Source organism: Carlito syrichta, unplaced genomic scaffold, assembly GCF_000164805.1.
Source record: "Carlito syrichta isolate Samal-C Ts95f unplaced genomic scaffold, Tarsius_syrichta-2.0.1 Scaffold305437, whole genome shotgun sequence".
Lineage (NCBI taxonomy): Eukaryota > Metazoa > Chordata > Mammalia > Primates > Tarsiidae > Carlito > Carlito syrichta.
The window spans coordinates 114,137-141,890 of record NW_007249533.1 but is presented as its reverse complement, the minus strand read 5'-3'; the positions used below and the strand labels follow the sequence as shown (position 1 = coordinate 141,890).

Sequence of the window (27,754 nt, the reverse complement as noted above, 5' to 3'; positions counted from 1 at the left end):
AAGATGTCTTCCTGGCCATTTCAGACTTGTTAGAGAACGTGAATTGCTAGTTTTAATACCACAAATGTGAAACTGTCTGAGGGAGATCTCTTATAGGCTGTTGGTTTTTTAAAATAATGTTTTCATGGAAAAGGCAGTATTGTTTTGTTTTTGTGATGGAGTAAGTTCTTAAAAACTTACCTTAGTATTCTTTTGATTCATGTTTCTTAACACCTTTGTGGGAAATGGTTGCACATTTTATAAAGTATCCTTTACAATTGGAGAATGTCAAGATCAGCTTTAATGTTGATTGTTAATGCCGTTTTACTTATAAAATTTATGTATTAAAACTATCTATTATCTTTCTTGTATCCACGAGGTAACATAATTTTAATTAGACTGAGAATTCAGTCATCTGGCTAACCTTTCCCTTCCCATTAAAATCAAGTCTTTGCAACCTTGAATGGGAAGAATTAAAAATGAGATCAGATAATCATGTCTATTTTCTTTTATTTGTACCATTTTATCTTTGTGTACATATTTGTTTAAAATCAGTTAATTTCTAGGCCCTGTTTGAGTAATTGAAGGGCCTTTATAACAGCCCTACTCTAGATCCAAAGGATGCTGCAAACAGCAGTCTGGAGCAAAGCGGGAAATAACATCTTTCTAAAGACAGGCTTAGAAATTCTATTCCAATAATTTAAGATGTTTCCTTTCTCTGGTAGCAGAGTTGATTCCCACCTGGCTACCAAGCCACCATTTACAGGTGTACCTAAGAAAACAGGATATAGACCACTAAAAACAAGATCAACCAATCCACCCCATGTTATCGTACAGATTTCACAATTTAAATCACCTGTATTCAAAGGAAAACTTATAAACTTTTGTAAACATTTGCTGTCAAAAATGGGATCATGGCCATTGGTAAACCAACAGCTACATGAGCTTGTGTCGCATTCAAGACGTGTCAACAAAGACTGTTTGCTAGTAGGCCACAGAGAGCAGCATTAAGTCTAACATATGTTGATCCATGTTCAAGTAGATTCTTTTCTGATTCTAGAGGCTGGTTAATTTTTCTGGTTATGGCATCGAAAATTGTTAAGTTTTTCCTGTTAATATTATTGGGTGTATGATTTTCTATCCTGAGCCTTATGCTCTGCTTCTCTCAGCAGCCGCCATCTCCCCAAATCTTCCTCAGCCATGGTTGGCATGACTCTCTGAAACCTTTGCTCAACTCCCCTGGGTGCAGCCATCTTTGACTGCAACATGTCTATTTTCATCCAGATAAAAAGAGTCACACTGGATTCCATCATTTAATCCATTTCAATAATAATAATAATAACTATACTTTATTGAACACCTACTTAGGCATTGGATTATATGTGTTTTATAATTCATCTCATTCTTCTGAATAACAATTCAATGAGCATCTCATATGAAACATGGAAACGGGCTCAGAGAAGTTATAGAACTTCATATACTTACGCAACTTGTAGATCTGGTGGAATTTGCACCTGTGTTTCATTCAGCTGGGTAGCCCATCCTTTTCACAGTGTTTAGAGCTTCTAAAATAGAACTCTGGCACTGACCTTGTATACTGAAATGCTACATGTATATTTTTGAGCACTGTGATAGTTGTCTTTGTGATTTCAGCAGCTAATGTTATTACATGTTGTGTACAAATAGGAGACAGCTGTTCAGCCCTGTTCATTCTGTGTCTATTAGCTATACACTGAAAAGAGATCAACTGGTCACATTTTCACTGGAGACTGAAATTGACCTCCACACTTTTATGTGTGTGATCATCTTTAACATATACATCTATGACCATGAAATATTCTGCAGTTGCTTCTTAAGGTTGAATAACTCAATTGATGGGAAATATCTTTTGATCTGTGTACAAAGAAACAAGTTTACCCCAGGGAAGTTCTGATCTTTAGACTGTTGTTATGTAAAATGAAACTTTTTCCTCCTAGAACTTGGAAGACTTTTGAGTCCAGGAAGAAAAGGAATGTGTGTATGGTTAATATTGGGGAAACATGAAGAAGTTGCCTGAGAAATGTAAGCAACTAGTTAAAAAGTAAGCACAGATGCTAATCTTACAGAGCTGTATAACTTTGTCTCACTAATATTAACATTTGCCTTTAAATGATGATAAAAGTTAGTTTTGCTCTTCTCCTTATAAAATCCAGTTGAATTTTGCTGATAGAAAAATGGAATGTTCTACGGAACAGTAACAAATGATATATAGGTCAAATTCTCATTTTTGATTGCATTTTATATATTTAATTCTTTTGGAGATGACTTAATTCATAAGCATTCGGGCTCTAACAGGTTTGGTTAAAAATGTTTTTCAAACTCCAGAATTACAAAAAGATTTATATCAAAGTTATGTTAAAAAGTGAATTCCTTTTTATACAGTATAATCTTTACATACTAGATTTATATTTACATAGCTTCAAACTTGAATAATATCAATTAACAACTTCTTATCTAAGTACAGGCGTGCCTCAGAAATACTGCAGGTCTGATTCCAGACCACTGCAACAAAGCAAATATTGCAGTAAAGCAAGTCACACCAATATTTTTTTGGTTTCTCAGTGCATATAAAAGTTATGTTTATATTATACTGTAATCTATTAAGTGTACGTAGCATTGTGTATATAAAAAGTATGTACCTTAATTTAAAAATGCTAATAATCATTTGAATAATCATAATAAGCATAACAATCACTCAGCAAATCTTTTTGCTAGTGGAAAGTCTTGTCTCCATATGAAGTGCTGCTGGCTGATCAGGGTGGGTAGAGGCTGCTAAAGGTTAGGGTAGCTGTGGCAATTTCTTAAAATAAGACAATAAAGTTTGCCACACCAATGGACTCTTCCTTTTATGAGGAGAGGAAATATGATGCTGTTTGATAACCTTTTGCAGTAGAATAGCAAAGTAGATAGCCTTCTCTCAAAATTGGATTCACTTTTCTCAAATCTTGCCACTTCTTTTTCAACTAAGTTTATGAAACATTCCAAATCCTTTGTTGTCATTTCAACAACGTTCATACCACCTTCATCAGGAGTACACTCCGTCCTCAGAAATTACTTTCTTTGGTCCTCCATGAGAAGTAACTCCTCATCCATTCATTTCTTTCATGAGATTGTAGCAATTCAGTCACATCTTCAGACTCCACTTCTAATTCTAGTTCTCATGCTATTTCCACTACATCTGCAATTACTTTCCCTACTGAAGTCTTGAACCCCTCAATGTTATTCATGAGGGTTGGAATCAACTTCTTCCAAACTCCTATTAATGTTGTTTTGACCTCCTCCCATGAAACATGAATGTTCTTAATGGCATCTTTACAATGGTAAACTCTTTCCAGAGGTTTTCAATTTACTTTGCTAAGATTCATGAAATGAATTTATCTGTGGTAGCTATAGCCTTATGAGATGTGTTTCTTTAATAATAAGTCTTGAAAGTTGATTTACTGCTTGATCTGTGGGCTGTAGGATGGATACTGTGTTATTAGGTGTGAAAACAACATTAATCTTTTTGTACATCTCTGTCAGAGCTCTTGGGTGACCACGTGTATTGTCAATGAGCAGTGATATTTTGAAAGGATAATTTCAAAAGTATACAATAATAATGAGACCTCGGAGCAGTAGGTCTCAACAGTGGGCTTAAAATATTCAGTGTACCATATTGTAAACACATATACTATCATTCAGACTTGGTTGTTTCATTTATAGAGACCAGCAAAGTAGATTTAAGACCCTAGGATTTTTGGAATTGTAAATGCTCATTTGCTACATTTAAAGTCATTAGCTGCATTACCCCCTATCAAGAGAGTCAGTCTGTCTTTGGAAACTTTGAAGCCAGGCTTTGACATCTTTCTAGCTAAGAAAGTCCTAGATGACATCTTCTTCCAGTAGAAAGCTGTTCAATAAAAAGTATGTGTCTTAATTTAAAAATACTAGTAATCATCTGAATAATCATAATAAGCATAACAACCATTCAGCAAATCTTTTGCTAGTAGAAAGTCTTGCCTCCACGTGGAGGGCTGCTGGCTGATCAGGGTGGGTAGAGGTTGCTAAAGGTTAGGGTAGCTGTGGAAATTTCCTAAAATAAGACAATAAAGTTTGCAACGCCAATGGACTCTGCCTTTCATGAAAGATTTTTCTGTAACATGTGATGCTGTTTGATAGCCTTTTGCAGTAGAACTTCTTTCAAAATTGGATTCACTTTTCTTAAATCTTGCCACTTCTTTTTCAACTAAGTTTATGAAACCTTCCATATCCTTTGTTGTCATTTCAACAATGTTATACCATCTTCATCAGGAGTACACATTGAAAATTTGTTGTTTGGTTTAGTTACCTTCATCAATCATCTTAGCTAGATCTTCTGAGTAACTTTCTTTAGCTACTACATCAGCATGTGCTGCTTCACCTTGCACAGAGACAACTTCTCTCCTGCAACCTCATGAAACAACCTCTGCTGGCTTCCAACTTTTCTTCTGCAGCTTCCTTACCTCTCTCAGCCTTCAGAAAACTGAAGAGAGTTTACTCCAAATTGGGTTTTGACTTAAGAGAGTATTGTGGCTGGTTTGTTCTGCTCTCCAGACCACTAAAACTTTTCCATATTAGCAATAAGACTGTTTCACTTTCTTATCATCTGAATGGTCTCTGGAGTAGCAAGCACTTTGAATTTCCTTCAAGAACTTTTTCTTTGCATTCACAACTTGGCCATCTGTTTGGCACAAGAGGCTTAGCTTTTGGCCTGTCTTAGCTTTTGTTATGCCTTTCTCACTAAGCATTATCATTTCTAGCTTTAGTTTAAAGGGAGAGACGTATGACTCTTTCACTTGAGCACTTTGAGACCAATGTAGGGTTATTAATTGACCTGATTTCAATACTGTTTATCAGGGAATAGGGAGTCCTAAGGAGAAAGAGAGAGATGGGGAAACAACCCATTGGTGGAGCACACAACATTTATCTATTAAGTTCTCTATCTTATGTGGGTAAGGCTCATGGCACCTCCAAAACATTTATAATAGTAACATCAAAGTTTACTGATCAAAGATCACAGTAACATCTATAATAATAATGAGACATGAAGTGAGTACATGCTGTGGAAAAATGACTCCAACAGACTTGCTTGATGCAGGATTGCCACAAACCTCCAACTTGTAAACAATGCAATATCTGCGAAGCACAGTAAAGCAAAGCATAATAAAATGAGGTATGCCTGTAATATTTAGCACTGTTAATGTGTAGGGTGGTTAGATAGACTATCATGATGTAGTTGGGAAAAAAACAACAGCATGATTTGGTAAACACATGCAATTCTTCTGTTTTCTTTGAATTTCTGAGAATAGGACTTAGTGAAACAATAACTGGCTCTTGAGGTAGGTGAGTGAGTGAGTGAATGGGAGCATTTGTGATTACACTCCTGTATGAACAAGCTGGTGTGTGGATACATGAGCTTCAACATCTCCTTTCACTGCCAGTGCAACTTCTTGTGATTCTAATATATAAAATTTTATTCCTCTCCTCATATTTTCTGTCTCCTAACTTGGGTATCCTTAGGTTTCTTCTCAGAGAACATACTGGCTTAAAACTGGAGAGATAATCTTAGGCACCATGTCACCAATAAATTTTGGTGATGATGTATGTTACACGCGTTGTGTTAGTGGAAACCAGGCCTCATCTGGAATAGCCTCAGCACCCAGATATTCTCCCTCACTGATGCCATCTAGTCAAGCCTGTTCCTGTGATTTGCTGCTGATGTAGCTGTTGGAACTATTCTCTTACTTACCCACATTCTGAGATTCACCAAAACTCAGTAAATCACATGGCTAGTTGACTGCTGCAGGTAATCAGGACCAGTCAGTCTAGCATGAGTGCTGACCTAGCAAGCGTCCATATGGAAGTGCTTTTCTTTCTTCTATGAGCATCTTTCATTCTAGCATAGGGTATTAGTTAGGAGCATAGTGTCTTGATCCTGAACTGCATATGTTTTCCGTTTCGGTCAGCCACTTACTAGCTATACTATGAAACCACGGGCAGGCTATGCACCTCACTGTAAACGTCTCAGATTTCTCATTTATAAAATGGGAGCACAAATAGTTGACATCTCTTAAGGGAGTCATACTGATCTCTACCTCAGATAGCATAACCCACACTGTGGGAGAAGTCTTTGACTGTTATCACTAACCTGCATTATAGGTCTGGACAAAAATGAGGAAGATCTTAACACATAGCTCACAACTGTGTTTAATTATTCATCAGCCACCCGGCCTCTGATCATTTACACCTAATGGAGAATAAGTCCCCCAGCCCCATGATTTGCCAATTTGGCAAGGATTTTAGGTCACTGTTTCCATCCAGGTGCCAGTGTCCAATTAAACTCTTCAGAATCTGTGATCATTAAGATAAAAATGTTCATTCTGGAAAAGTTTGAAAATACTTTCTGGTTAGAATGAGATTTTTTGGCATGTTTTGACTGTGGTCTTTGGCTATAAATTCCTGAAATGCTGACATAGTTGAATTATTTTTGTCTTAAACAAAATTGCTAACATTTCCAAGCGTCCATATGGACTTGATAAATACTTTGCTTTTGCTTACTGTATATGTGAGCTGGATGAAGAGAAATGATCATGATTTGGAGCATCCTGAACATTTTTCTTCATTTAGCTTGACATTAATGTGGATTTGAAATATTTCTTTGTCATAATTTTGGTGTTTCAGAATTGTGTTTGTGTTTTCAGGAAATTGATGGTAACTTTATATTAGCTGAAAAAAGATGAATTTTCAAATTCTCAGTGAAGAGACAAATGAATCACTTTTTTAAGTAGGAAAAAGTTCTTTTTTCAAGGGAATTTGCTGGCAAGTTTTCTGCAGTAACTTCAGGCATTACTTGACCCTTTGGCATATCAAGCAATTGTTTTTTTTTGGTCTAAATATTAAATCAATATTTTGGGAAGGCTGAGTACTATATGGTAAATAGTGTAAGAGCAGCGAAAACAATCAGCCATGTGTATCCACATCAGCAAGCAGATTTGGTTTCTGTAACTGTCTATCAAGTAGGTCTTATGGAATGAATTTTTGTTCTCTCACTAGTTGCCATACAAATTCTAGTACTCCAGAAAATGAATCACAGTGGCCTTTCTGACAAGAATAGGCAGTGAAAAATGGTACAAGAATATGGAATATCCACCTTCAACCAAAAGTGAATTGCTTTTTTTAATGCCATAAAAAAAAGATATACTAAAGCAGTTTCTTCCAAACATGCATTATCTATGATGTGATGGACCATTTTCTTTTCTTTTCTTTTTTTTGAGTTGGAGTCTTACTCTGTCACCCAGGCTGGAGTGCAATGGCACACTCACTGCCACTCCAGCGTCGACGTGCTGGACTCCAGCGATTCTTCCACCTCAGCCTTCCAAGTAGCCAGAACTACAGGCGCATGCTGCCATGCCTGGCTAATATTTGATTTAATGTAGAGACAAGATCTCACCATGTTGCCTGGTCTGGTCTCGAACTCATGGGCTCAGGCAATCCACTCGCCTCAGCCTCCCAAAGTGCTGAGATTACAGGCTGAGCTACCGAGCCCAGCCAACTACATTCTTTAGATAGCCCTTTCCGGTGTTGGTGACTGCAGCAGGGTGGTGCTTGGAACATGTGATCTCCTGTTCGAACTCCCATAGTCAGGGGTTATTTTTCTTCTTCCAGCCTATGCTACTGGAAGTATCTACCCTCTCTGCATTAGCTACCTCATAAGTAGAGGGCTACCTTTCACTGCGTGTTCACCTTCTACTGCAGCATGCCACACACTGTTAAAGCTCTTTGATGCCAGCCATATGTTACACAGTGCCTTCTAGGATATTTTTTAATCAAACCCTTTGTTACCATCTAATGAAGGCATTAATATGACTTGTGGTTAACAAATGTGTTAACTGAGATAGGAAAAAGAACACAAAATGAACATACATAAGTACCTTTCTGTATCTCACTGCTGTGCTGGATAACAGCCACCCTACCAGGTAGAGGCTATTATCCCCATTTCTGATTGGGAAGTGAAACTTGAGACACTTTTGGGAAACTCTTCAACTAATAGGTGGCTATATTCTTTATGTTTGTTTGTTTTTAGGGTGGGCCCTAATACAATGACTGTTGTCTTTATATATTTATTTTTTTTAATGAGAAAGCAGGATGTATTGAGAGGAGAGAAAAGCTCCCACAGTGGGAGGGGACCAGAAGGGGTTGCCCCTAGGTGCCTGTATTCTAATGTGTGAGGCTGAAGCTCACATACCACATTAGCCACCTCTCTGAGCTTCATAGTGAAGTGTATTCAAGGTCGTCAGAGAATATTTTTGAGCCGCAAAGAAATTCACAAAATTCTAATCTATGTCCCAAACTATGTTCTTTATACCACAAGTTACTGGATTAAAAGGAATTTTCCATAAGGTACCTCATTCTTAGCCTGACCCCAAATAAACTCAGGGTCCCCTCCCTAAATTGTTCCCCTTGAGTGTGTCCATTTCAGATGCTCCAGCCAGAATCCCAGGAGTTACCCTTGAGCCCTGTTTCTCTTCCACCATCCACATCTCATTAGGCACAAAGTACCACTGATTCTACCTGTGAAGCAACGCTGTCCACTGGGAGGATGCCTGGGAAAGAAGCAGGGCAGCATCCACTGTAACCCACAATTCAGGCCTGACACCTGTGGAAGGAGAGGTGTGTGTCGGGCAGAGGGTTTGAGTGAAGCAAGATGGGGTCCGGGGAATCCCAGACTGTGATGCAGATATGACAGTGCTTCAGCTGGTCCAACAGGCACTCTGAAGTAAATTGCCTTAGGGGAATTCCATTTGGTGCAGACATGACAAGATCCTCATACACCACTGTGTTCAGTGGTTGACTAGGGGGCTGCACTACAGCATGGCCTGGGCTGGAAAGCTGGGGCGGTTTCTGAAGGTGCTACAACTGGAGACAGTCCAGTGTCTCTAGTGGGCAGCAAGTTTTTTCTTAAGGAAGATCAGAACAGCAGCCGTCAGCTGCCACAATCACTTCACTCCATCCACTTTGTTGCATCTCTCAAGACACCACCATCTCTATTCACTTAACACACAGTACTCTGATGGATTGACCTCCGTTTGTTCCATCTGCTACACTACAGCTGTTTTGTTTTGATTTGGTGGCTTTATTGAATAAATGAAGATAAATTAGAGAGTTGCTTCTTCTTGATAAGATAAGTCTGCCATTTAAAATGGATTTGTATAAGTCATATTGAATAAATTATCTTTGGCAGAACTATGGCTTATTTGCTAACACATTTTGGATAACTTGTAAACCAAGAAACAGTTCCCAGGGGAGTTATATACAAAAATATCAAATGCTGGCAACAGGGGAATTTTTTAAACAAATTTTTTCTAGTGTGACTTTTATATTAGCATGTGATCTTAAAATTACTAAGTTATTAGTATGAAATGAATTTTTTCTTTTTTTTCTTTCCTTTTTGCTATAATACTTTTTACCAAAAAATAGATGCTGTGACACATGGAATATATTTTATCCTTAAATTCATATGGTGTATATAAGACTTTTTAAATGGATAGGAAATATAAACAGAAAAACCCCAAATTTTAAAATGATCCTCATTCTTACTGAACAGAGACTGTATGCAAATAAATATGTATTTACTAAGTAGTTAAATTCAAGTACTTCGTATGGTATATAATTCTTTTGTTACCAGAAGACTATTAAAGGACAGTACTCTTTGTGACTACCCAATACTGGACAGAGAGGTGAGTTCAGTAGTGCGAGGGAAATGTAAATCTAAATTATTTATCGGGATAAGAAACACTGATTTGACTGAACAAGTAAAGAAAATAGAACTGGATTTATAAAAACCTGGTTACATTTTTAATACTTTCCTTCCAAATCTAATTTCTCGCCAATAGTTCTTACACAAACTACAAGATTTTTCACCCCCTTATTGTTTTTGAGCTATTATATATAAATTTTAACTGAACAGATGCTTTTGTTGTTAGAACCAATCTAACTTGAGTTTACCATTCTGTCAAATTAAAAATTATTAAATTATTTTTCAAAAATCTATATATTGATATATAGATATATGTATACGTATCCCTCACTAAGGAAAATTTGTAGTTCCTCCCTTTACTGAGAAATAAAAATAATTTTGATAACTTTATTTAGCACTCTGGGAGATTGGTATATAAATCATATATATACATAAATCATATATATATATATCCCTCTTCCCTGATCAAAGAAGATAGCCCCCTTATGATTTGACAGTGTGAGCAAGTCTTTGTTATTGACTCTACAGAAGTCATTCAGTTGGCCTAGCTTTTTGGTAATATATTTTAGCTTATGGGATACGTGCAAAGCCTCAGGAGTCAGATTGTCTATATCTGAGTCCTTGTCCAGCGATGTCTAGCTGGGTTTAATCTTTTTGATCAGCTTTCTTATCTGTAAAACATGAGTAACAACTCCTACTTCATAGAATGGCTGCAAGATTTAAGTGAAGAGTTCTACAGGGAGTGCCTGGAGTTGTCCTGGCATTAGATTCTCAGCAAATGGTAGCTATTATTATGACCAGTGCCTGGAAATAGCATATGTTTTTATTTCCCAATTTCAAAGTTAATTTTTGAAATGAAGGTTTATCCCCCCCCCCCCCATTGAATTCTAAGAGTTTTACACATGTATAAAAGAAAAGACTCTTATAATTTAGAAATTATAGTTTGGAAACTTATGAGAGTCTTAAAATTTTTGGCTGTTCCCTGAAACTCCTTTGACATTTAAAAGTTGTCAAGACACCATCAGGTATTTCAAAATGAGATCAGGTCTGGTTCATTTGGATAAATAGAATATTTTCTTAAGTTATTTGATTGTGTTGAGGTTTTTTGTTTCCATGTTTTTCTGGATCTTATTTATGTATGTGAGTATATGTGCATGTTTGGTCAAGAGAAAGTATAGAGTGGCCGGGATTTCAGTGAAAAAATCTTTTTAGGAATTAATAATTTCTAAATCACTGTCTAAATATCTTCACTTATGTTCCCAAGTTTTAATAGCTCCCTTAGGACAGAGTTGGGAATAAAGTGCCATGGGAGTCTACACAAGGAGAGACTCGCTCATTCTGGTAGACCTCAGAGAAGAAGTAACTTTTGACTTGGCTTTCAAGGATGAATTGTTTGCCAGGTGGAGAAAAGGATGGGTGTGGGGTGGTTTTGACAGCCCAAGGGAGTGACACGTAAAAAGGCAGAGATCTGAAACTCCAGATATTTCAGTAACAGTCAGAAATTAGCTGCCAAGACCAAAAGAAGTTACACACTGGATACCTGGTCCACTGTAGAGGAAGAGCGGGCCAGCTAGAAGTCCAAACTTCACCAGTGTGCAACTTACTTATGTAGTAAATTCTCACTTGTATCCCCTACAACTCTAAAATAAAATAAAAATAATAAAATAAAAATAATAAAAATAAAAATAGAAAGGCCCGTTTCAATTTTTTTAAGTGACTGAGCTTATTTTAATTACTGTATTTTTCTTTCTTTTTTTTTTTTTTTTTTGAGTTGGAGTCTCGCTCTGTCACCCAGACTAGAGTGCAGTGGCCACTCCCGGCCACTGCAACCTCGACCTGCTGGGCTCCAGTGATCCTTCCACCTCAGCCTTCCAAGTAGCTGGAACTACAGGCACGCGCTACCACGCCTGGCTAATTTTTGACATATTGTAGAGATGAGGTCTCGCCAAATTGCCCAGGCGGGTCTCGAACCCGCGGGCTCAGGCAATCCACTCACCTTAGCCTCCTAAAGCACTGGGATTACAGGCCGAGCCACTGAGTCCGACTTACTGTATTTTTCATATCTAAAAATTCTTTTTCTTATTTTAAAGATGCGGAGTACAAGTCAGGATTAGGTACATAAGTGGTCTACCTACAGGTGAGTGCTGTCCCTGGAACTGTGCAAGAGTGGCTTCAAATGTGAAGGGGAGTGGTCAAGAGACTGGAATAGGACTTCAGACCAAATTATGAAGGGTGTACATCCGGAGGAAAGCAGTGCTCACATTTGTGTTCTAGAAATATTCTAAGTGGAGGTATTAACTGAAGAGGATAGATGAGTTGTTGGAAGTTATTGGTCATAATCTGGATGAGAAATGAACTATGGTAACAGAAATGGCAATAGAGGAGGTTAGGAATGAGATATTTAGGCACTAGAACTCATTTGCAGAAGGAGGGAGGATTTGGGTGAATATTTATGAGATCTGTATGTGATTTAACATGAACTTTAACCTGACAACACCACCATAAAATAGGTTAATATTTTGCAAATTTTTTTTTGTAAAAAATTTTAATACATTCCTTTAAAAGAGATATTGTCAAATAAGTTTGGGAAACAGTAGATTAAACAAAGTGAGACAGTTTTTGCTCCAATTATACTATTTTTAATAACCTTTAATTTGACAATGTGTTTTATGTATTTCCAAGAGAGTAAGTAGACAAACAAAAGTATATGTTAAAACCTATTTTTTAGCTGGGCTCGGTAGCTCAGCCTGTAATCCCGTGCTTTGGGAGGCTGAGGTGAGTGAATTGCCTGGGCCCGCGGGTTCAAGACCCGCCTGGGAAACTTGGTGAGACCTCATCTCTACAATAAATCAAAAATTAACCGGGCCTAGTAGCGTGCACCTGTAGTTCCAGCTACTTGGAAGGCTGAGGCAGAAGGATCACTGAAGCCCAGCAGGTCGAAGCTGCACTGGCTGGGAGTGGCCACTGCACTCCAGTCTGGGCGACAGAGTGAGACTCCAACTCAAAAAAAAAAAAAAAAAAACCTATTCTTTTAATTGAAACTTACATTTCTTATTGAAAAGAAATTTCTTACAAGATTTATGCTCAGAGAGTTTTCTATCCTTCCATTGCAGATTATTAAGATGTAACTAAGACTTAATAAGACTTAATATCTCATCCAAGAATTATATAGCTAAATTGAGCATTGTGGCACACGTCTGTAGTCTCAACTACTCAAAAGACTAAGGCAGAAGCATTGCTTGAGGCCAGGAGTTTGAGATTAACCTGGGCAACATAGTGAGACCTCCATTTCTACAGATACGCAATACAATTTTAAAAAATTATATAGCTATTAAGAATCCCTTTATAGCTAAACCCATGCCTTTTATTAATTGACACTATTGAAATTGTTGGAGTTATGTTTTGAGGTTAGAAGACAAATTAGGACTGACTTAGAGGATCTGGTTTGAGTGACCATGGTTGCTGGCACTTTGAACTATCAATAGGAAATATGAATGAAGGAACAGTTTTGTTTTACACATGTGGGAATAAATTGGGTAATCATTAAATGAGCTTTGGATTTGTTGCATTTAAGGTACTTGGTGGAGATGCCTAGTAGGTAGTTGGAATGCCAAAAATTGAAAGGTATAGTTTTGGACCTGATGGAACTATAATTTTTTTCTCTTACAAAATTAGTCACTAAAATTTGCATATTCAATTTTATTATGGCTTTAAATAAAAGTTTCTGTGTTGCTGTTCAAAACTGCCAGAGTAGTGACTGAAAATTTTCTTTTTCTAGGTGCAATTATCACTTCCTGCCCAAGTGTCATATTTCATTTTGTATGTGTATGTTTTGTCAGAAAGCTATCTGAAGAAACCTTTAAGAGAAAAATATTTCTATTCATTTTCTTTTCAGAAAATTATACTCTCTAGCTTTTATGGAGTATTTTAAAGATTATTTGACATCAGTATGTGTCCATATGAATAGCTTGTTCTATTTCAGTGTTATTCTCAAGAGTTGTTCATTTCTGCCACGAGGTGATGTGTATGATTTAAAAACAAAAGAATTATGTTCTAATAATGTGTCTGCTATAGCTTTGGCTTGATCTACTTAAATGTTCATAATTCAACTTTAAATATTGGTTGATTGAAATCGATATTCCTTAATTTTCTACCATTCCTTCCATTATCATCATTGTCCTTCAGGCTACTGGTGAACTAGCTATTTGATCAAGTGCCATTGCCCCCTGCTTAAATGATCAATATTATTCTGGGAGGGGATATAGATACTTTGGGAGGTATAAAATAAATATCAAATAAGCAATGTGAATAAAACAGTTATATAAATTCAGAAGTCACTTTATCAGTGGCGATTGACCTTGGTTTTATCGATGATTTACTGCTTGTAAATCAAAGGGCATTCAGTTAGTGGGTGTTGTAAGTGAAAGTGAGCATATTTATGAAATGACAAGCAGATCAATTTGGTTGGAATGCAAGGTTCATAGAACTGTGTTATTGGACACAGGCTTAAAATTACGCAGGCTTGGGGCCAAACTGTGGAGAACTTAGTGACATCTGATTTCTTAAGAAAATATCATCTCTAGGTCTCTCATCAGTACTAGTCTGGCTTATCACCCTTCTGTGAACTAGTTTTTGTCTTGTTGGCCAATGAAACCTGAGCTGATAGAATGGTGCACACATGCTTCCAACAAATTTGGAATAAGAGCCTTTTCCTTTCTCTCTACTTTAAATTTTATTTCTCTATTACCATTTAATTTCACCATTTGCTAGAAAGTTTTAAAAATATTTTTGATAGTGATCTATAGGTAAGCTTAAAGGAAAAGATGAAGTTAGCTGAATTTCTTTTAAAATACCAGCAGAAATAAAACAAGGAGACAGCAGCTGTAAAAACATATGCCAAATGTCTCAGTTATGGTCTTATCATGCGAGCTTTCATGTAGACTCACAGTGTGTACTTCTGTTTCCATGGCTACCTGCTAGGGAGCAGAATCCCCCAGGTTGGTATGCTCTAGTGTCAGAATTTTTCATGGAAAGGGAATTCAAGGCTTTTCAAATAGTGAAATCAGTAGTTGTTTTTTTGGGGGGTGGGGTTGTTGTTTTTTGTTTTTTTTGCTTTTTTAAAAAAACATATGGGTTATACATTTCTAAAAAATAAAAAATGGCACTACAGTTTTGATTTTCAAGCTATAAGTGAAGCCAGACTTTAAGCCAGTATTTTAACGGGTTTGAAATTCTGGCATTTAAACGATTTCTCCTAGAAGGTCTCCATGACAACAAAACTTAAGCAGGTATTGAGTATCATCTTTGCTGTGAAATATTCATGCTGCAAAAATTTCTTTCATCTTTAATGCTGCCCTAATAAACTAAGGCAGAAGAATATAGCTTATTCAAAGTGCAATAGGGGCAAATATTTTAAAGTCATTCTTAAGAGCTTAATAAAGTTGCAATTATAAGTGAACTCTTAAAAAATTGAATAATGATATCATGCTATATTATATTCTTAAATTGATGTTTTGTTCACTTAAAATAAGTATCATTTCAATTGCTAATTTTAAAAATAATACTACTTATGATAGAAAAATTTAAATATCTTAGTCACAGCAGAAGACTGCTGTTTTAATGGCATACATATTTCCGCCTAGTTTTTCTGCCAAAGAAATTTATTTTTCAGCTAACACTTGATGAAACCATCTATTTGTTAAAAAATGTGATTTTTAAGAAAACAGATTTATTTTGGTTTAATGGCCATTGTAATGTGTGCTTTTTAAAGCTTTGTTAAAAAATAAGACTGGTACCCAGGCATAATGAATGAGGTGCCATCTAAGGAATAAGTTGCTTATTCCTTAACCAATATCCCTTTAATTTTAAAAAGGATCACTTTTTAATAAAATGATATTATTCTTATATTAGCTATAATTCATATATTGTTTAGAATCTAATTGTACATTGAGGGAGAAGCATAAAATCCTGAGTTCCATGATACAATTTTTATGGTTTGACATCTATTCTTATCTTGGATAAGAAATTATTTGCTGATAACACCCCCTTACACATTTAGATGTCTTCATTGGGTGTTCAATACAATATTCACTTCCGGACCAAGGCTCAAGGAGAAGCATTGATACATTGCAAAACCATTGGGAAATGGAGGACATTTGGAGGTGATCACAGATAACCTTATAGGAATTGAACCATGGGAAGGAAGTTAATTACAGAAAATGGATAGAACTGATGGTCTAGAAGAAACAAGAAAGATTAACCAATCTTGAGAGTTCCTACAAGAGTGTTTTTATTTGGTCTGCTTCCACAGATTCAGTCAGGCCTTAAATTATATTTTCCGTTATCTCTTGTTATGATCCTATTCTGCTACATCCATATTCTTGATTAAACGTTACCACAAGTAACTTCATTTCCTTTGACCACGTGACTCGACTCTTCTAATGAATTTCCATCACAAAACTTCACATTTTAACCACCAGCTATGGGTGTCCATAAAGTATTTTCTGTAGTATTTCTGTCTTTCATAATGTAAAGTACTGACTTAAGGGTTTGTGCTCAGGAACTTGACTACGTGGCTTGAATATTGGTTCTGTCACTTACTTACTCTGTAACCTTGGGCAAGTTATTAACTTGTCACAGTATTTCCACCTGTGAAATGGAGATGATAATAATAATCCCTCAGAGGATTATATAGGAATTAATATGTCAGAAATATCTATGCGTGTTAGCTTTCTATTGCTCTAACAAGTGACCACAAACTTAGTGGCTTAAAACAACACAGATTTATTGTCCTATGTCTTTGTAGATCAGAATTCCAACAAGGGTATCACTTGGTCAAGGTATTGTCAGAACAGTTTCTCTTCTGGAGGCTCTAGGGGAGAATCTGTTTCCTTGCTTTTCCAGCTCCAAGAGGCCACCCACATTCTTGGCTCATAGCCCCATTTCTTCATTTCAAAGCCTGTTTTCTGTAGTCACATCTCCCCTGCCTCTTCTGCCTCCTTCCACTTTTAAGGGCTTTTGTTACATTTGACCCACCTGGATAATCTCCTTATTTTAAGATCAGCTGATGAACAACCTTAATTCCATTTGTAACCTTAATTACCCCTTGCTGTGTAACCTAACATATGAGGGGGAACCCAGAAGAAAAACCTAGAATTTATTTATTTTAAAATGGTGTATTCTTCCATGTTTAAATTTCAGTCGCCTTCAAAGTACTCTCCGTTTGATGCAGTATACCTATCGAGATGCCTTTTCTACTACTCAAAACAGTTTTTGAACTCATCAGTTTTGATGCCTTTTAGTGCTTCTGCCATTTTTTTGTTTCATCTCTTCCATATTGGCAAAACATTTTCCTTTGAGGAGTTTTGTTATCTGGGGTAACAACAACAAAAAAAAGTCACTAGGGGCAAGAGTGTGTGACTAGGGAGGGTAGGGCACAGGGTTCTTGCAGGTTTTGGTAAAAAACTGCTGAACGCTCAGTGCAGTGCGGGCAGGTTGTTTGTGTAGATTACCCATCATGACATGGGCAAAAGCAGTGAAGAAAAAATTCACTGAAGCCTAATGCAGCCTCTCACAACAACACTAGCATTGATGCCGATGGATTCCTAGAACATTTACCTAGTAGGTGTTCTGCATTGAGGGGCCTGCCCTCTAAAACTAATTCCGGCTTTTCTTGTGTTCCCTCGTCATATTCACAGGATCTACTGGTAAGGTTGTGAAGTATCTTTGGGAAATCATTGTTCTGTTTAATTTCTATTTTTTATCTCATGCTATCCTAGTGTTATAGGGCGGATGTTTATATATTCTACAGTTCTGTTCTATTTTGGAGTAGATATATTGCCATAAGCAGCTGAGAGGGGTGGAAGAGAAGGAGTGGGAAGAATTATGTCCTGATGCCATTTTTCCTCTCTTATTTTGCAGCCACATAGACTAGAGATAATTCCTTTGTCATATTTTTGTAGCAATCCAAATTTGTCTTCCTATTTGGTTAGTGCCTCTGAAGGTTTACTAAAGCGGTTACAAAGATACTGACAGTCTTTAGTCTCCTTATCTTTGGGAAATCTTTTTCCTACTGAAACTTTCTTCTTTTGCTTACAACTATAGAATATGATCTAACTACGTCAAATATCACAATTTAGAGCAGGCAAAAACTCAAAAACAATGAAATAAAATGTGTTAACATTTGTGGAGTGCCTCTCAGTTTGCAAATGTTTCCATAAAAATTATTTTATGTAGCCTGTTAGCATTTGGAGAAGTAAAGTGGCTCAAATCTTTTAGACAACAAAGTCATCTCTAAATATTTGTTCACTCATTGCTTCTGCCAAAGAGGACAGGGGCAAGAAAAACATCTACCTCTTTCTTTAATGTGGCAGAGGTATGGTCGGTGAGAAGTAGGGGGAAATGAATGAGTAGGTGAGTTCTCAGTTTCCCAGTCAAGCAAACTAAGGTGAGATGCTTGGTAGGTGCCCATTGGTTGTGGCTAAGTTTTCATCTTCCTCTGTTCTCTTTGTTTCTTGGGTGAATCAATTTGCAGGGGTGGGCCAGGAGAGAAAGGAATTCTTTCCCTTTCCTAAATCAGGGCATGAATACAAGTATACATTAAGCCATTGTTTCCTAGCATGATGTGCATCAACCAGCATTCTTAATAACTACATATAATAAAAAAAGGGGTGGGATGAAAAATCTGTTCTGAGTTCCTAAAACTCACTAAAGAAAAACTGTAAAGTCAGCTGATGTGTCAACAGCAGTGAAATAATTCATTGTCTCTTGGAAAAGTGAATGCCAATAATAATAGCCATGATTCTGGCAACAGAATAGTACTTAAGAGGGTGACTTTCAGCTCTTGGCTTTCTCCTTTCCCTCTATTTCCAAAGGACATTCTCCTCAGCAATAGACACCAAGTGATTTATCGTTGCTTATGTCACATGCTGAGGTTCACGGGACCACACAGTGTGGCTGGTAAGACAGGTCTCTTTCCATGGCTATTATCACAAATGAAGTACTCTTTTATGAAAAGAGAAGTATGAAGTGATGGGTTTGTTTGTTATTAAAAGCTTTTTGGATACTGGGGAGAAGATTAGCTTCAGCCACCAGGTGCCAGGCTAAACTTGATTTGGTAAGGTCATGGCCATTTCTACCGCTGTCTTCATTGCGCCCAAATCTTATAAGGTAAAAGAAATGAAGATGCAACTTGTCCTTCATTGTCCTTTTGAATTATATCTCTATATTTAAAAAAGAAGAAGATAAAGGAATGAACCTTAAGACCAACTTAAAGAAAATAAATAAGCAAATAAATAAGTGATGTAAAAGATGATAAGAGTCTGGAACTTTTTATTTATTTCTTAAGACAGTATGAGGTTTATTTTGTTTATTCTACTAGTATTATTTGTATTGAAAAACTCATAATTGTATACACTTATGGGCATAGTATAATGATGTTCTGACATATGTATATAATGTAGAATGAGTAAACCAAACTAATTAATCATTACACATTGTGTACATACATCAAAATATCATATCCATCACTTTGTTTACCTGTCAGAAACTTACTGTCAGTTATTTTAAAATATACAATACATTCTGAGGTACAAATTTTGAATAATGTAAACACTTGGCCAGGCTTGGTGGCTTAGCCTGTAATCTCAGCACTTTGGGAGACCGAGGCAAGTGGATTGCCTGACCCCATGAGTTCAAGACCAGCCCGGGCAACGTGGCGAGACCTCGTCTCTACAATAAAATAAAAGTAGCTGGGCATGGTAGTGTGTACCTGTAGTTCCAACTACTTGGAAGGCTGGGGCGGAAGGCTCGCCGGAGCCTAGCAGGTTGACGCTGGAGTGGCTGTGAGCATGTATGCCACTGTGCTCCAGCCTGGGCAAAGGAGTGAGATTCCAACTCAATAAATACGTAAATAAATAATGTAAACACTTATGTTTACATTATTCAAAATTACACTTATGTAAACACTTAGGCTCTCTGAAAATAGCTATTTGAAGGCTGTATCTGTAGCCTTTCATCTGTATCTGTTAACTTAATTAGTTTTTAAAATAAAAAACTGATCATAGTTGTTAGCTCTGTTACTTTGATCACGGATTGGCAAACTACATTCCACAGGCCAAATCTGGCCCACTGTCTGTTTTTGTAAATAAAGTTTTTTTGGAACACGACTTCATCCATAATTTACATATTGTCTTTGAATGCTTTCTTGTTACAGAGGCAGAGGTGACTAATTGAAGCAGACCAAATGGCCTGCAGAGCCTAAAATATTTACTGTCTGGCCCTCTGCAGAAAAAGAATTGTCAACTACTAGACAGATAAGGTACATTATACCCTATAGATAATGTTGGTTCAAAGGTTATATAAAGCCAAGTCTGTAATAATTTATATTGAAGTTGGATAAGAGGCATGCCAAAGTTTAAGTGACAATACAAGTCAAATTTAAAATTATTCATTGACTCAAACTGAGTAGGTTTTAAGTGTCTCCTAGTTCTCAGGCAACATTCTAGGCACTGGGGTATAGAAGTAAACAAAGAACACGGAATCATTGCCCTCATGGAGCTTACAGCCTAACAGAGTATAAAGATAATAAAGAAATTTTTTTTTAAACATGGAGTATAAATCCTGGTGTGTGCTATATTTTGATATATATTGAGATTTAGTTAGCCCTGGTTGCATTAATGAAATTATTTGTTTGTCAGCAATAAATTGGTCACTTTTCCTAAGTATCTTTTTCTCCAATGAGATTTAGATGAAAAAAGAAGGGTGGGGTTCTCTAAGCCTTAACATGTGATTCAGAATTCTACTTTTACATTGACATAGGGTGGCAGATATTATATGCCTGCTCTAGTATGGAAACAGGTAACCTAAATCTTAGCCCTGGTTTAGTCCTCTTTTGACTGAATGGCCTTGGAAATGTTCCTGATTTCTCTGGAACATGTAGGGGATTGTACTCCATCAATGGTTTTCAAACCAGAATGTACCTCAAAATTACCTGGAGAGTTTGCTAAACATATTGCCAGGCCTTACTCCTATAGTCTCTAATTTAGTGGACTGGAGAAATTTTATTTCCATCAAGTTTCAGGTGAGGCTGCTGCTGCTAGTCTGGGAACCACTCATGGAGAACCGTTGCACTACATAATCCTGGGCATCCTTTCAGTTCCTCCACTACCTTTAAACTCCCTGAAAAAGCTTTACAACTCTTTGAGCTAGTCTAAGAAGAGCCCACTAAATTATGGTTTGGTTTAGGTGGCTACTTAATATTCAGGGAAGAGATTTCAAATAATTGAGAATTTGTATACACTTGCTTATGGTTACATGGATTGATGTCCATATAGTTGATATTACATTGCTTCTCAGGAAAATGAATGCATGTTAAATTCTAAGAGCAGAGACTGTGATTGTTTAGGTTTTCTCTTTTTTATGTTATCCTGAATCCACAATGTGCTCAATGCTGATCTGTTTAGATGACCTAAACTTAGAGAAAGACAAAGACAAAATACTTCTTAAGGTCATCTTTCTAAGTTCCTGTTGGTTTTCTGTTACACTCTATTTAGAATTAAGAAGCAGAATCTACTGGTTGTCAAAACTATTTATAAGACACACTGTTCTATTTTTTCAAAGCATATTGGTATTATCTCTGTAGAAATTCCAATAGAAACTTTATTGTTGTTCAGTCTGTCTCCTCCCTTCAACCTGAATATATAGCAAAACTAATAGACAAAAACCAGGTTAGTATAATAAAGGAAAAAGTTTATTAAATTTTTCATTATATCTAATTTACCCTCTTAATTCAATAATTCAAGATATTTTCGTTCAAAAATAACTTTTACAGAGCATCTTTCAGAACTGCAATGATACTAAAATGGGTTTTAAAAGTATAAAAAAATGAAATAGTCATTTCAACTATTTTTCTAAAATACCTACTATGGGTCTACAAAGATACATAAGATGAAATTTCTGCCATTAAGAGTCCTCTATACCCTCAGTTGAATAAAGCAAGAATTGCAAACTCAAATGCGTGTTGAGCTAGGCACCCAATGTTTGAAAGTTTAGATTTTTATGAGTTTTAAAAATGTTGACTCAAGTTAAAAATAATCAAATATGGAAACATGGTGTGGACCAATAAAAGCTAGGGCTACCAACTGAATTCCAACATTAGGACTTTAGTTTATAACATTTTAAGTATGGACTGTACATACATGGTACTTCTGGGTGTTTCATAGGGTGGAGATTAAGAACAAATCTAGTTGCAGAGATTGGAAATGGCTGCTTAGGAAGGTGTTATTTGACATGGACATTGAAGGATGAATAAAAAATTCACAATCTAGAACAACGTGAGAATAATGAGTCCTAGCCGAAGAGAGCATGAGAAACACTTAAGGCCCATAGATGGAGCAGATGTTTAGGGCATTGTGAATGGTTTATTCCTAACAGCAGGAAAGCCAGATAGTAACTAGTGAGAAAGAAGCCTAGTAAGTGTAGCTGGGATTCTGCTGTGTAGGACCCATTATGACCAGGAGGAAAGTTTTATAACCAACTTGAACCCCCAGCTAAGTGGACAAGTACTACTTATCTGGATTATATGTATGCCCTATTTCATCAAATCTAAAATGCCATCAACTGTTCATAACTAAGGAATAAACGTGCTTATATTTAAACTATGACTCGATACTTTTTCTGTCATTTAGAATCATTTTAAACTCATAAGAATGCCCTTAAATTTGTTTTGGTAGCAGAAATAGAAAAAATATGAACCTTTGTGTTCCAGTTTGTGTATGTACATAGAACCATGTTAAGACCTCCACAGGACCAACAGCTATTGTAGCTGCCAATTTGAAGATGCATCACTATTTCATTGGTGCTGAAATGTTCATCTTACAATCAATAACACATGAGAGTTGAGAAATTCTACATACTGGATATTATATATTACTCTTCTGCCCATAAATTGGATTGAGTGGAAGATTTTTGAAACTGAATACTTCACATCTAGATCATAATTAACATTACCATCCAATGGTTGCCACTTTCAAGAGAAAGGTTTTGTGAATTACGGTTTACATTCTAGAAACCTGAAGGATACCTGCTTTTTCATTGAAATCAATCTTTACTCTTTTGAAGCCACAAATATTTTCTTACATGCAGGGTTCGCATTAAAGACAGCTGATACCTATTTCGTGTTTATGTTCTTCCTTGGAAATGTCTTTTGCTTACCATGGTTTTTTTTTTTTTTTTTTTTCTCTTTCTAAAAAAAAGTTAAGATTTTATGAAACAGAAGAACAGACCTGGGGAATAAACTGTTAATCCCAGGGCTGATTGAATAGGTTTGAAATGGAAGATGGAAGATACACGATAAGCACACCCAAATCAATAGACTTAGAAGTGTAGCAGGTTCCCAGGAACTGTTGTCATTCAAAAAAAAAAGCCAGGAAGGGCCACAGCTTCCAAATGATAATGGTGGTTTTTCTTGCTCATTTAATGTTTTGTTTTGTTTTTCAGTCACTCATTCCTTTAACTTATTTGGAATTTTTTTTTTTTATTTCTATACTAGTAAAGGGATTCTAACATAAATGGAACAGTTGCTGAAACACTGATCACTGACATTTCTTAATGTCTTTATGTGGTGATTCTGACTGGTGTCAGCCTAGTGAGATATTTCTGGTACAGATTTGTGAAAAAAATATAAACACCAAAATACTGTATCAACCATAGATTTCCTTAAGATCTAACCAAGATCTTTATTAATAGTGCCTGGGATATGTTTTGTATTTATGAAGTAACATTCCCTTTCTGTGTGTGTTTGAGATATGCTTTTATCACTTAAGATGAAAAATACTTTCTTACTAAAGCAAGCAGATCAGGACTACTAAAGAGTAATTCAAGGCCCAGGAAATAATATAGTCTAAAATATAACTGCTTGTTATATATTCAACTTTTATGTTTTAATTTTTCTTTATTGAACCATGAAAACTTTACATTTTGTCCAGGAGAGACAAAGTTTTATTTTAAAGTGCCTGAGGCATTTATCCATTCATATGTAGGTTTGGAACCAGAAACTACAGGTTTAATATTTTAGGCAGTCTAATGCATTTGGAAATTGAGATTGTACACATACATGCCTATGGGGTACCTTTATTTTTTCCAGAAAACCATGTTTAAAAAATGTGTTAAAATGGAAACAAGCCTCCCTTTCTGTTATAGCCTTCTCTGCAGTATGCTTCACCATGATTTAGCATGAGCTATTGAAGTTTTACAGTTTTTCTTATTTTTAGGCAGAATTAAATGCTGTGTGCATTTAGAAAAAAATCTCTTCAGCTACAAAGAGAAAGTGGCAAAAACAAAAAACAAAACCATTTTGATATAATTCTAGTGCTGATTCGAAGACATTTTTCAATAGTACAAGAAAAGGTGAAAAAGCCCTAGGTGTGATATTTGTGCTATTGTGGAGTTGATTCCAACATATAAACTTAGGTTTTGTCATCAGCTTGCACTGATGGCATTTAAATATATTGGTATGCAGTTTCTGATATAAGATGTGCCCAGGGTTAGAGTTTGAATGTCTGTTTGCAAAAGGTCTCCATAGTATGGACCTGATTTTCTGACACAATTGCAAGATTTGGGCCTTCCTGACCCATCCTACTCTCAGTCCAGACCTTGACAACAGGTGATGAAAGAAAGAACAGTTTTACTCTAACAACATTATCCTACTCAGCTACTAGACTACTATCTCTTTTTTCCTGACTCTTCCACTGATGTTCATCTTCTGGATTAGGGGCACCATGGATTGCAGAATTAGTTTTATTTTCAAGAACATATCTACTCTGTATATTAAGGGATATGTTTAAAAACAGAGTTGTGGACAGTGCTTTGTAATCTTGTTGTACAACACTTACTTTATCATGTGCTTTCATTCATGGCAGTGAAGAACAGAAAACCCAGTCAACAGTAGCTTCCAAAAGCAGAAGTTAATTTTTCCTCTCATCACAAGGACCTGGAGATCAACAATCCAGGGTTGGTTCCACTGACTAATGATATACGTGGCCAGGGACCCAGGTGTTTGCTCTTGAGAGAGCTTCACTGACTTTCTTTAAGCTTCTCATAAAGAAAAGGTGATGAAAAGATAGCTACATCTCTGAGTAGTCAAGAAAAAGTGGTAAGATTGTAGGGCCACTGCTTCCTCCTCTGATGGATACTTAGAATGCCTCTAATGGCTTCCCAAAGCCCAGTGTCTCCAAGTCATCTTAATTTTTTTCTATTTGTTTTTGCCTCTTGTATATAGATCTTTGATCTATCTGAAATATTTTTGCATATGATGAGAGTTAGGGACTCAGTTTTATTTCCATAAAGTGAGTCAGTTTTCCCAGCATCAATGTAATCTATCCTTACTCACATGTTTATGATGCTACTTCTTAATAACTATGTTGGAAAATTCTCTTTCTGTCTCTCTGTCTCTGTCTCTGTCTGTCTGTCTCTCTCTCTCTCTCTCTCTCTCTCTCTCTGTGTGTGTGTGTGTGTGTGTGTGTATCTCTCTCTTCCTCCCTTCTTTATATTTTCTGTTCTTTTCCATTTATCTCTTAGACTTTTGAGTATGTGTTAATATATGCTGGACAAAGATACTCTTTGCCTTTCCTTTCCTTTTTCTTTTATTTTCTATTGTAGTTTATACTATTTTATTCCATTTTATTCTTCTTTTCCTCTTTTTTTTGTTCCTTTCTCCTTTTAAAATTGGCAGTGCAGTCGTAGATGGTATCTCTGCATACTCACTATGTGATAGGGCTTAATTCTTGTGCTTCTCTTTCATCTGTCACCAATTGTAAAACCAATTTTGAGGTAAAAGGTGTATAAAAAAGGCTAGATCCAGCAGTAACATTCCGAAAATAGCAATGTGAAAATCACAGTGGACTGACCATCGCAGAGGTCTTTGATTTGGTTTGGTTTTGCTTTGCTTTTTACTGCCAAAGTGTTCATATACATGAACTCTAACAACTCTGTACAATGTCGCCTTAAAAAAAAAACAAAAAAAAAAACCTCTTTTTCTCTTCACACCCCTTATCTGACTAAGAATAATCAGCATACTGGGAATTTCGAGTGGATAACTTATGAGAAGAAGTGCTTATTTTCTTTCATTGCAAGTAAAAGATGCTTTTAGATTCAGTTGAATAGTACTTGAAAGACTGAACAAATCTAGTAAATTCTGTCCAAAAACTGGATAAAACTAAAGTTGAAAATGTGGGGGTCTGCAAAAATCAGTCACAGCGGATTAAAGCACCATTGGCCACACATTAAGAAAACCCACAGCTGTTTTAAGGTGGGCGTTTCCTCTTGGAGAGAAGTCCAAAAGTCTCTTGCAGTTATATTCTGATTTCTTCATAACTTGCCAAAGTTTGGCAGCCTCTGCTCAGTGCATGCCCCACACTGCAGGGAGCAGAAGCAATGTCTCATCGTATCTGGGGTGGGTGGTCCCCGTGGGGGAGCCCAGGGATGCCTCAGGCATGGGTGATAAATTTTCCTTCTGTGGCCCTCTGTACTGTATTCACTTTAGGGACAGACTTGCTAGCTAGGGTGTGTGTGTGTGTGTGTGTGTGTGTGTGTGTGTGTGTGTGTGTGTGTAATCCTCTATTTGAGCTCAGTTTCCAAGCTGAAATTGTTTACCTTCCAAATAACTTTGAGAAGAAAAAAAGAGGAAGCCTGAGAAAGGACTTTGTGAAAATGCTTTTCTTGTAGCATCCTTAATGCCATCAGTACTTAGCCTTAAGCAGATCAAGATTGCAAGTGAGTCCCCTACAGACCTGAGGTTTATTGTTTCTAATACCAGACGAATTACAGTATGGATTGCAGTCATTGTGTTTTAGGTTACATCTGCTTTCTCTTAAAGTGCCTTGGTAAACCGAAACTATTGGTGAGTGGAAGCCTAACTGAAAATTTTGAAAAGCAACTATGTCCAGATCACAGAATTTCTCTTTGTTTTTGTTTTCATGAGGAGTTGTTCTGGGCATGGCAACTGTTTTATTTAAGCCAAGTACAAATGCAAGGAGGTAAACAGACAACCTTATTTTAGCCTTATGAACTTTGGTTTGTTTGATTCCTTTTTTTAACTGCCAGTGCACACTGTTTAGTGTCTAGCCTGAATTCCATCTCCTGCCTTAGTTTTGTTTTGCTTTTGGTCACCTTAGGGGAAAGGCTTACAGCTTCCATTGTCCCAAAGTTCAGTGGGGCTGTCAAATTATAAACTCAAAAAAGCTGGTTTCTCAGTGGACAACTAGGATTCTTCGTGTGATTTTGGTTTGCAGTTAGTTGTCGGTGAATTATTTCCTGAATGAGAATTTACTGGGCTCTGGCACCTCTGCACTGCTGACTTCCTCTGCATTAGGGACTTTCTTGTCTGAGGTCTTCGGGAAAAATTGCACAGAGATCAGGAAAACCCCCAATTCTAAATGGATACCTTAGGCCTGCAAGGGTGTTTTTAAATTACATTCCTGGATTTTATATACACATGTTTTTTTCTTCTTTTTGCTGTGAGTATTAAATGACACTCTGGAAGGCAAATTTAAGTTGGGTTTTGGGAAAATCTTTCCAGGGGTGGTTGAGTCTGCATTCGATTCCCAGGAGTTAGACCAGGCTCCTCTGTAGCGGCCGCACCTGCTTCCTCGAGCAGCCCTGGAGACACTGCCTGTGGCCATTTTCCACTACTTGGTGATTAGTCATCTCACAGTTCTGCTGTTTTTGCCATGAGATAATTTCACTTTCCCCCTGGTGCTCACGAGCCCTCTGAGCCTGTTTCACCCATCTTTGCTTTCCCAGTTTCCTCTGGATTTATTCCCCTCACATTTCTCTATGCTTTGGCTCTTCCTACCCTTTGAACACCGCACCTCTGCATGTTCCATTCTCACTTGTGTCTTGAAGTATTGGATCATTTTCTTTGAGAACCATTTCTCTTTTCTGACGTGACCTGTTCTGGCATAT

At 36.7% G+C, this 27,754-nt stretch overlaps 1 protein-coding gene and 1 pseudogene across 1 annotated transcript in view; one reads left to right on the top strand and one right to left on the bottom strand.

Annotated features, from left to right (window-relative positions):
* Window positions 1-27,754, top strand: part of BICC1 (BicC family RNA binding protein 1) — a gene marked incomplete at its 5' end in the record, with an annotated part of 286,932 nt that overhangs the window by 182,346 nt on the left and 76,832 nt on the right. The window lies entirely within an intron of this gene.
* LOC103264027 lies at window positions 588-27,471 on the bottom strand (annotated as a pseudogene).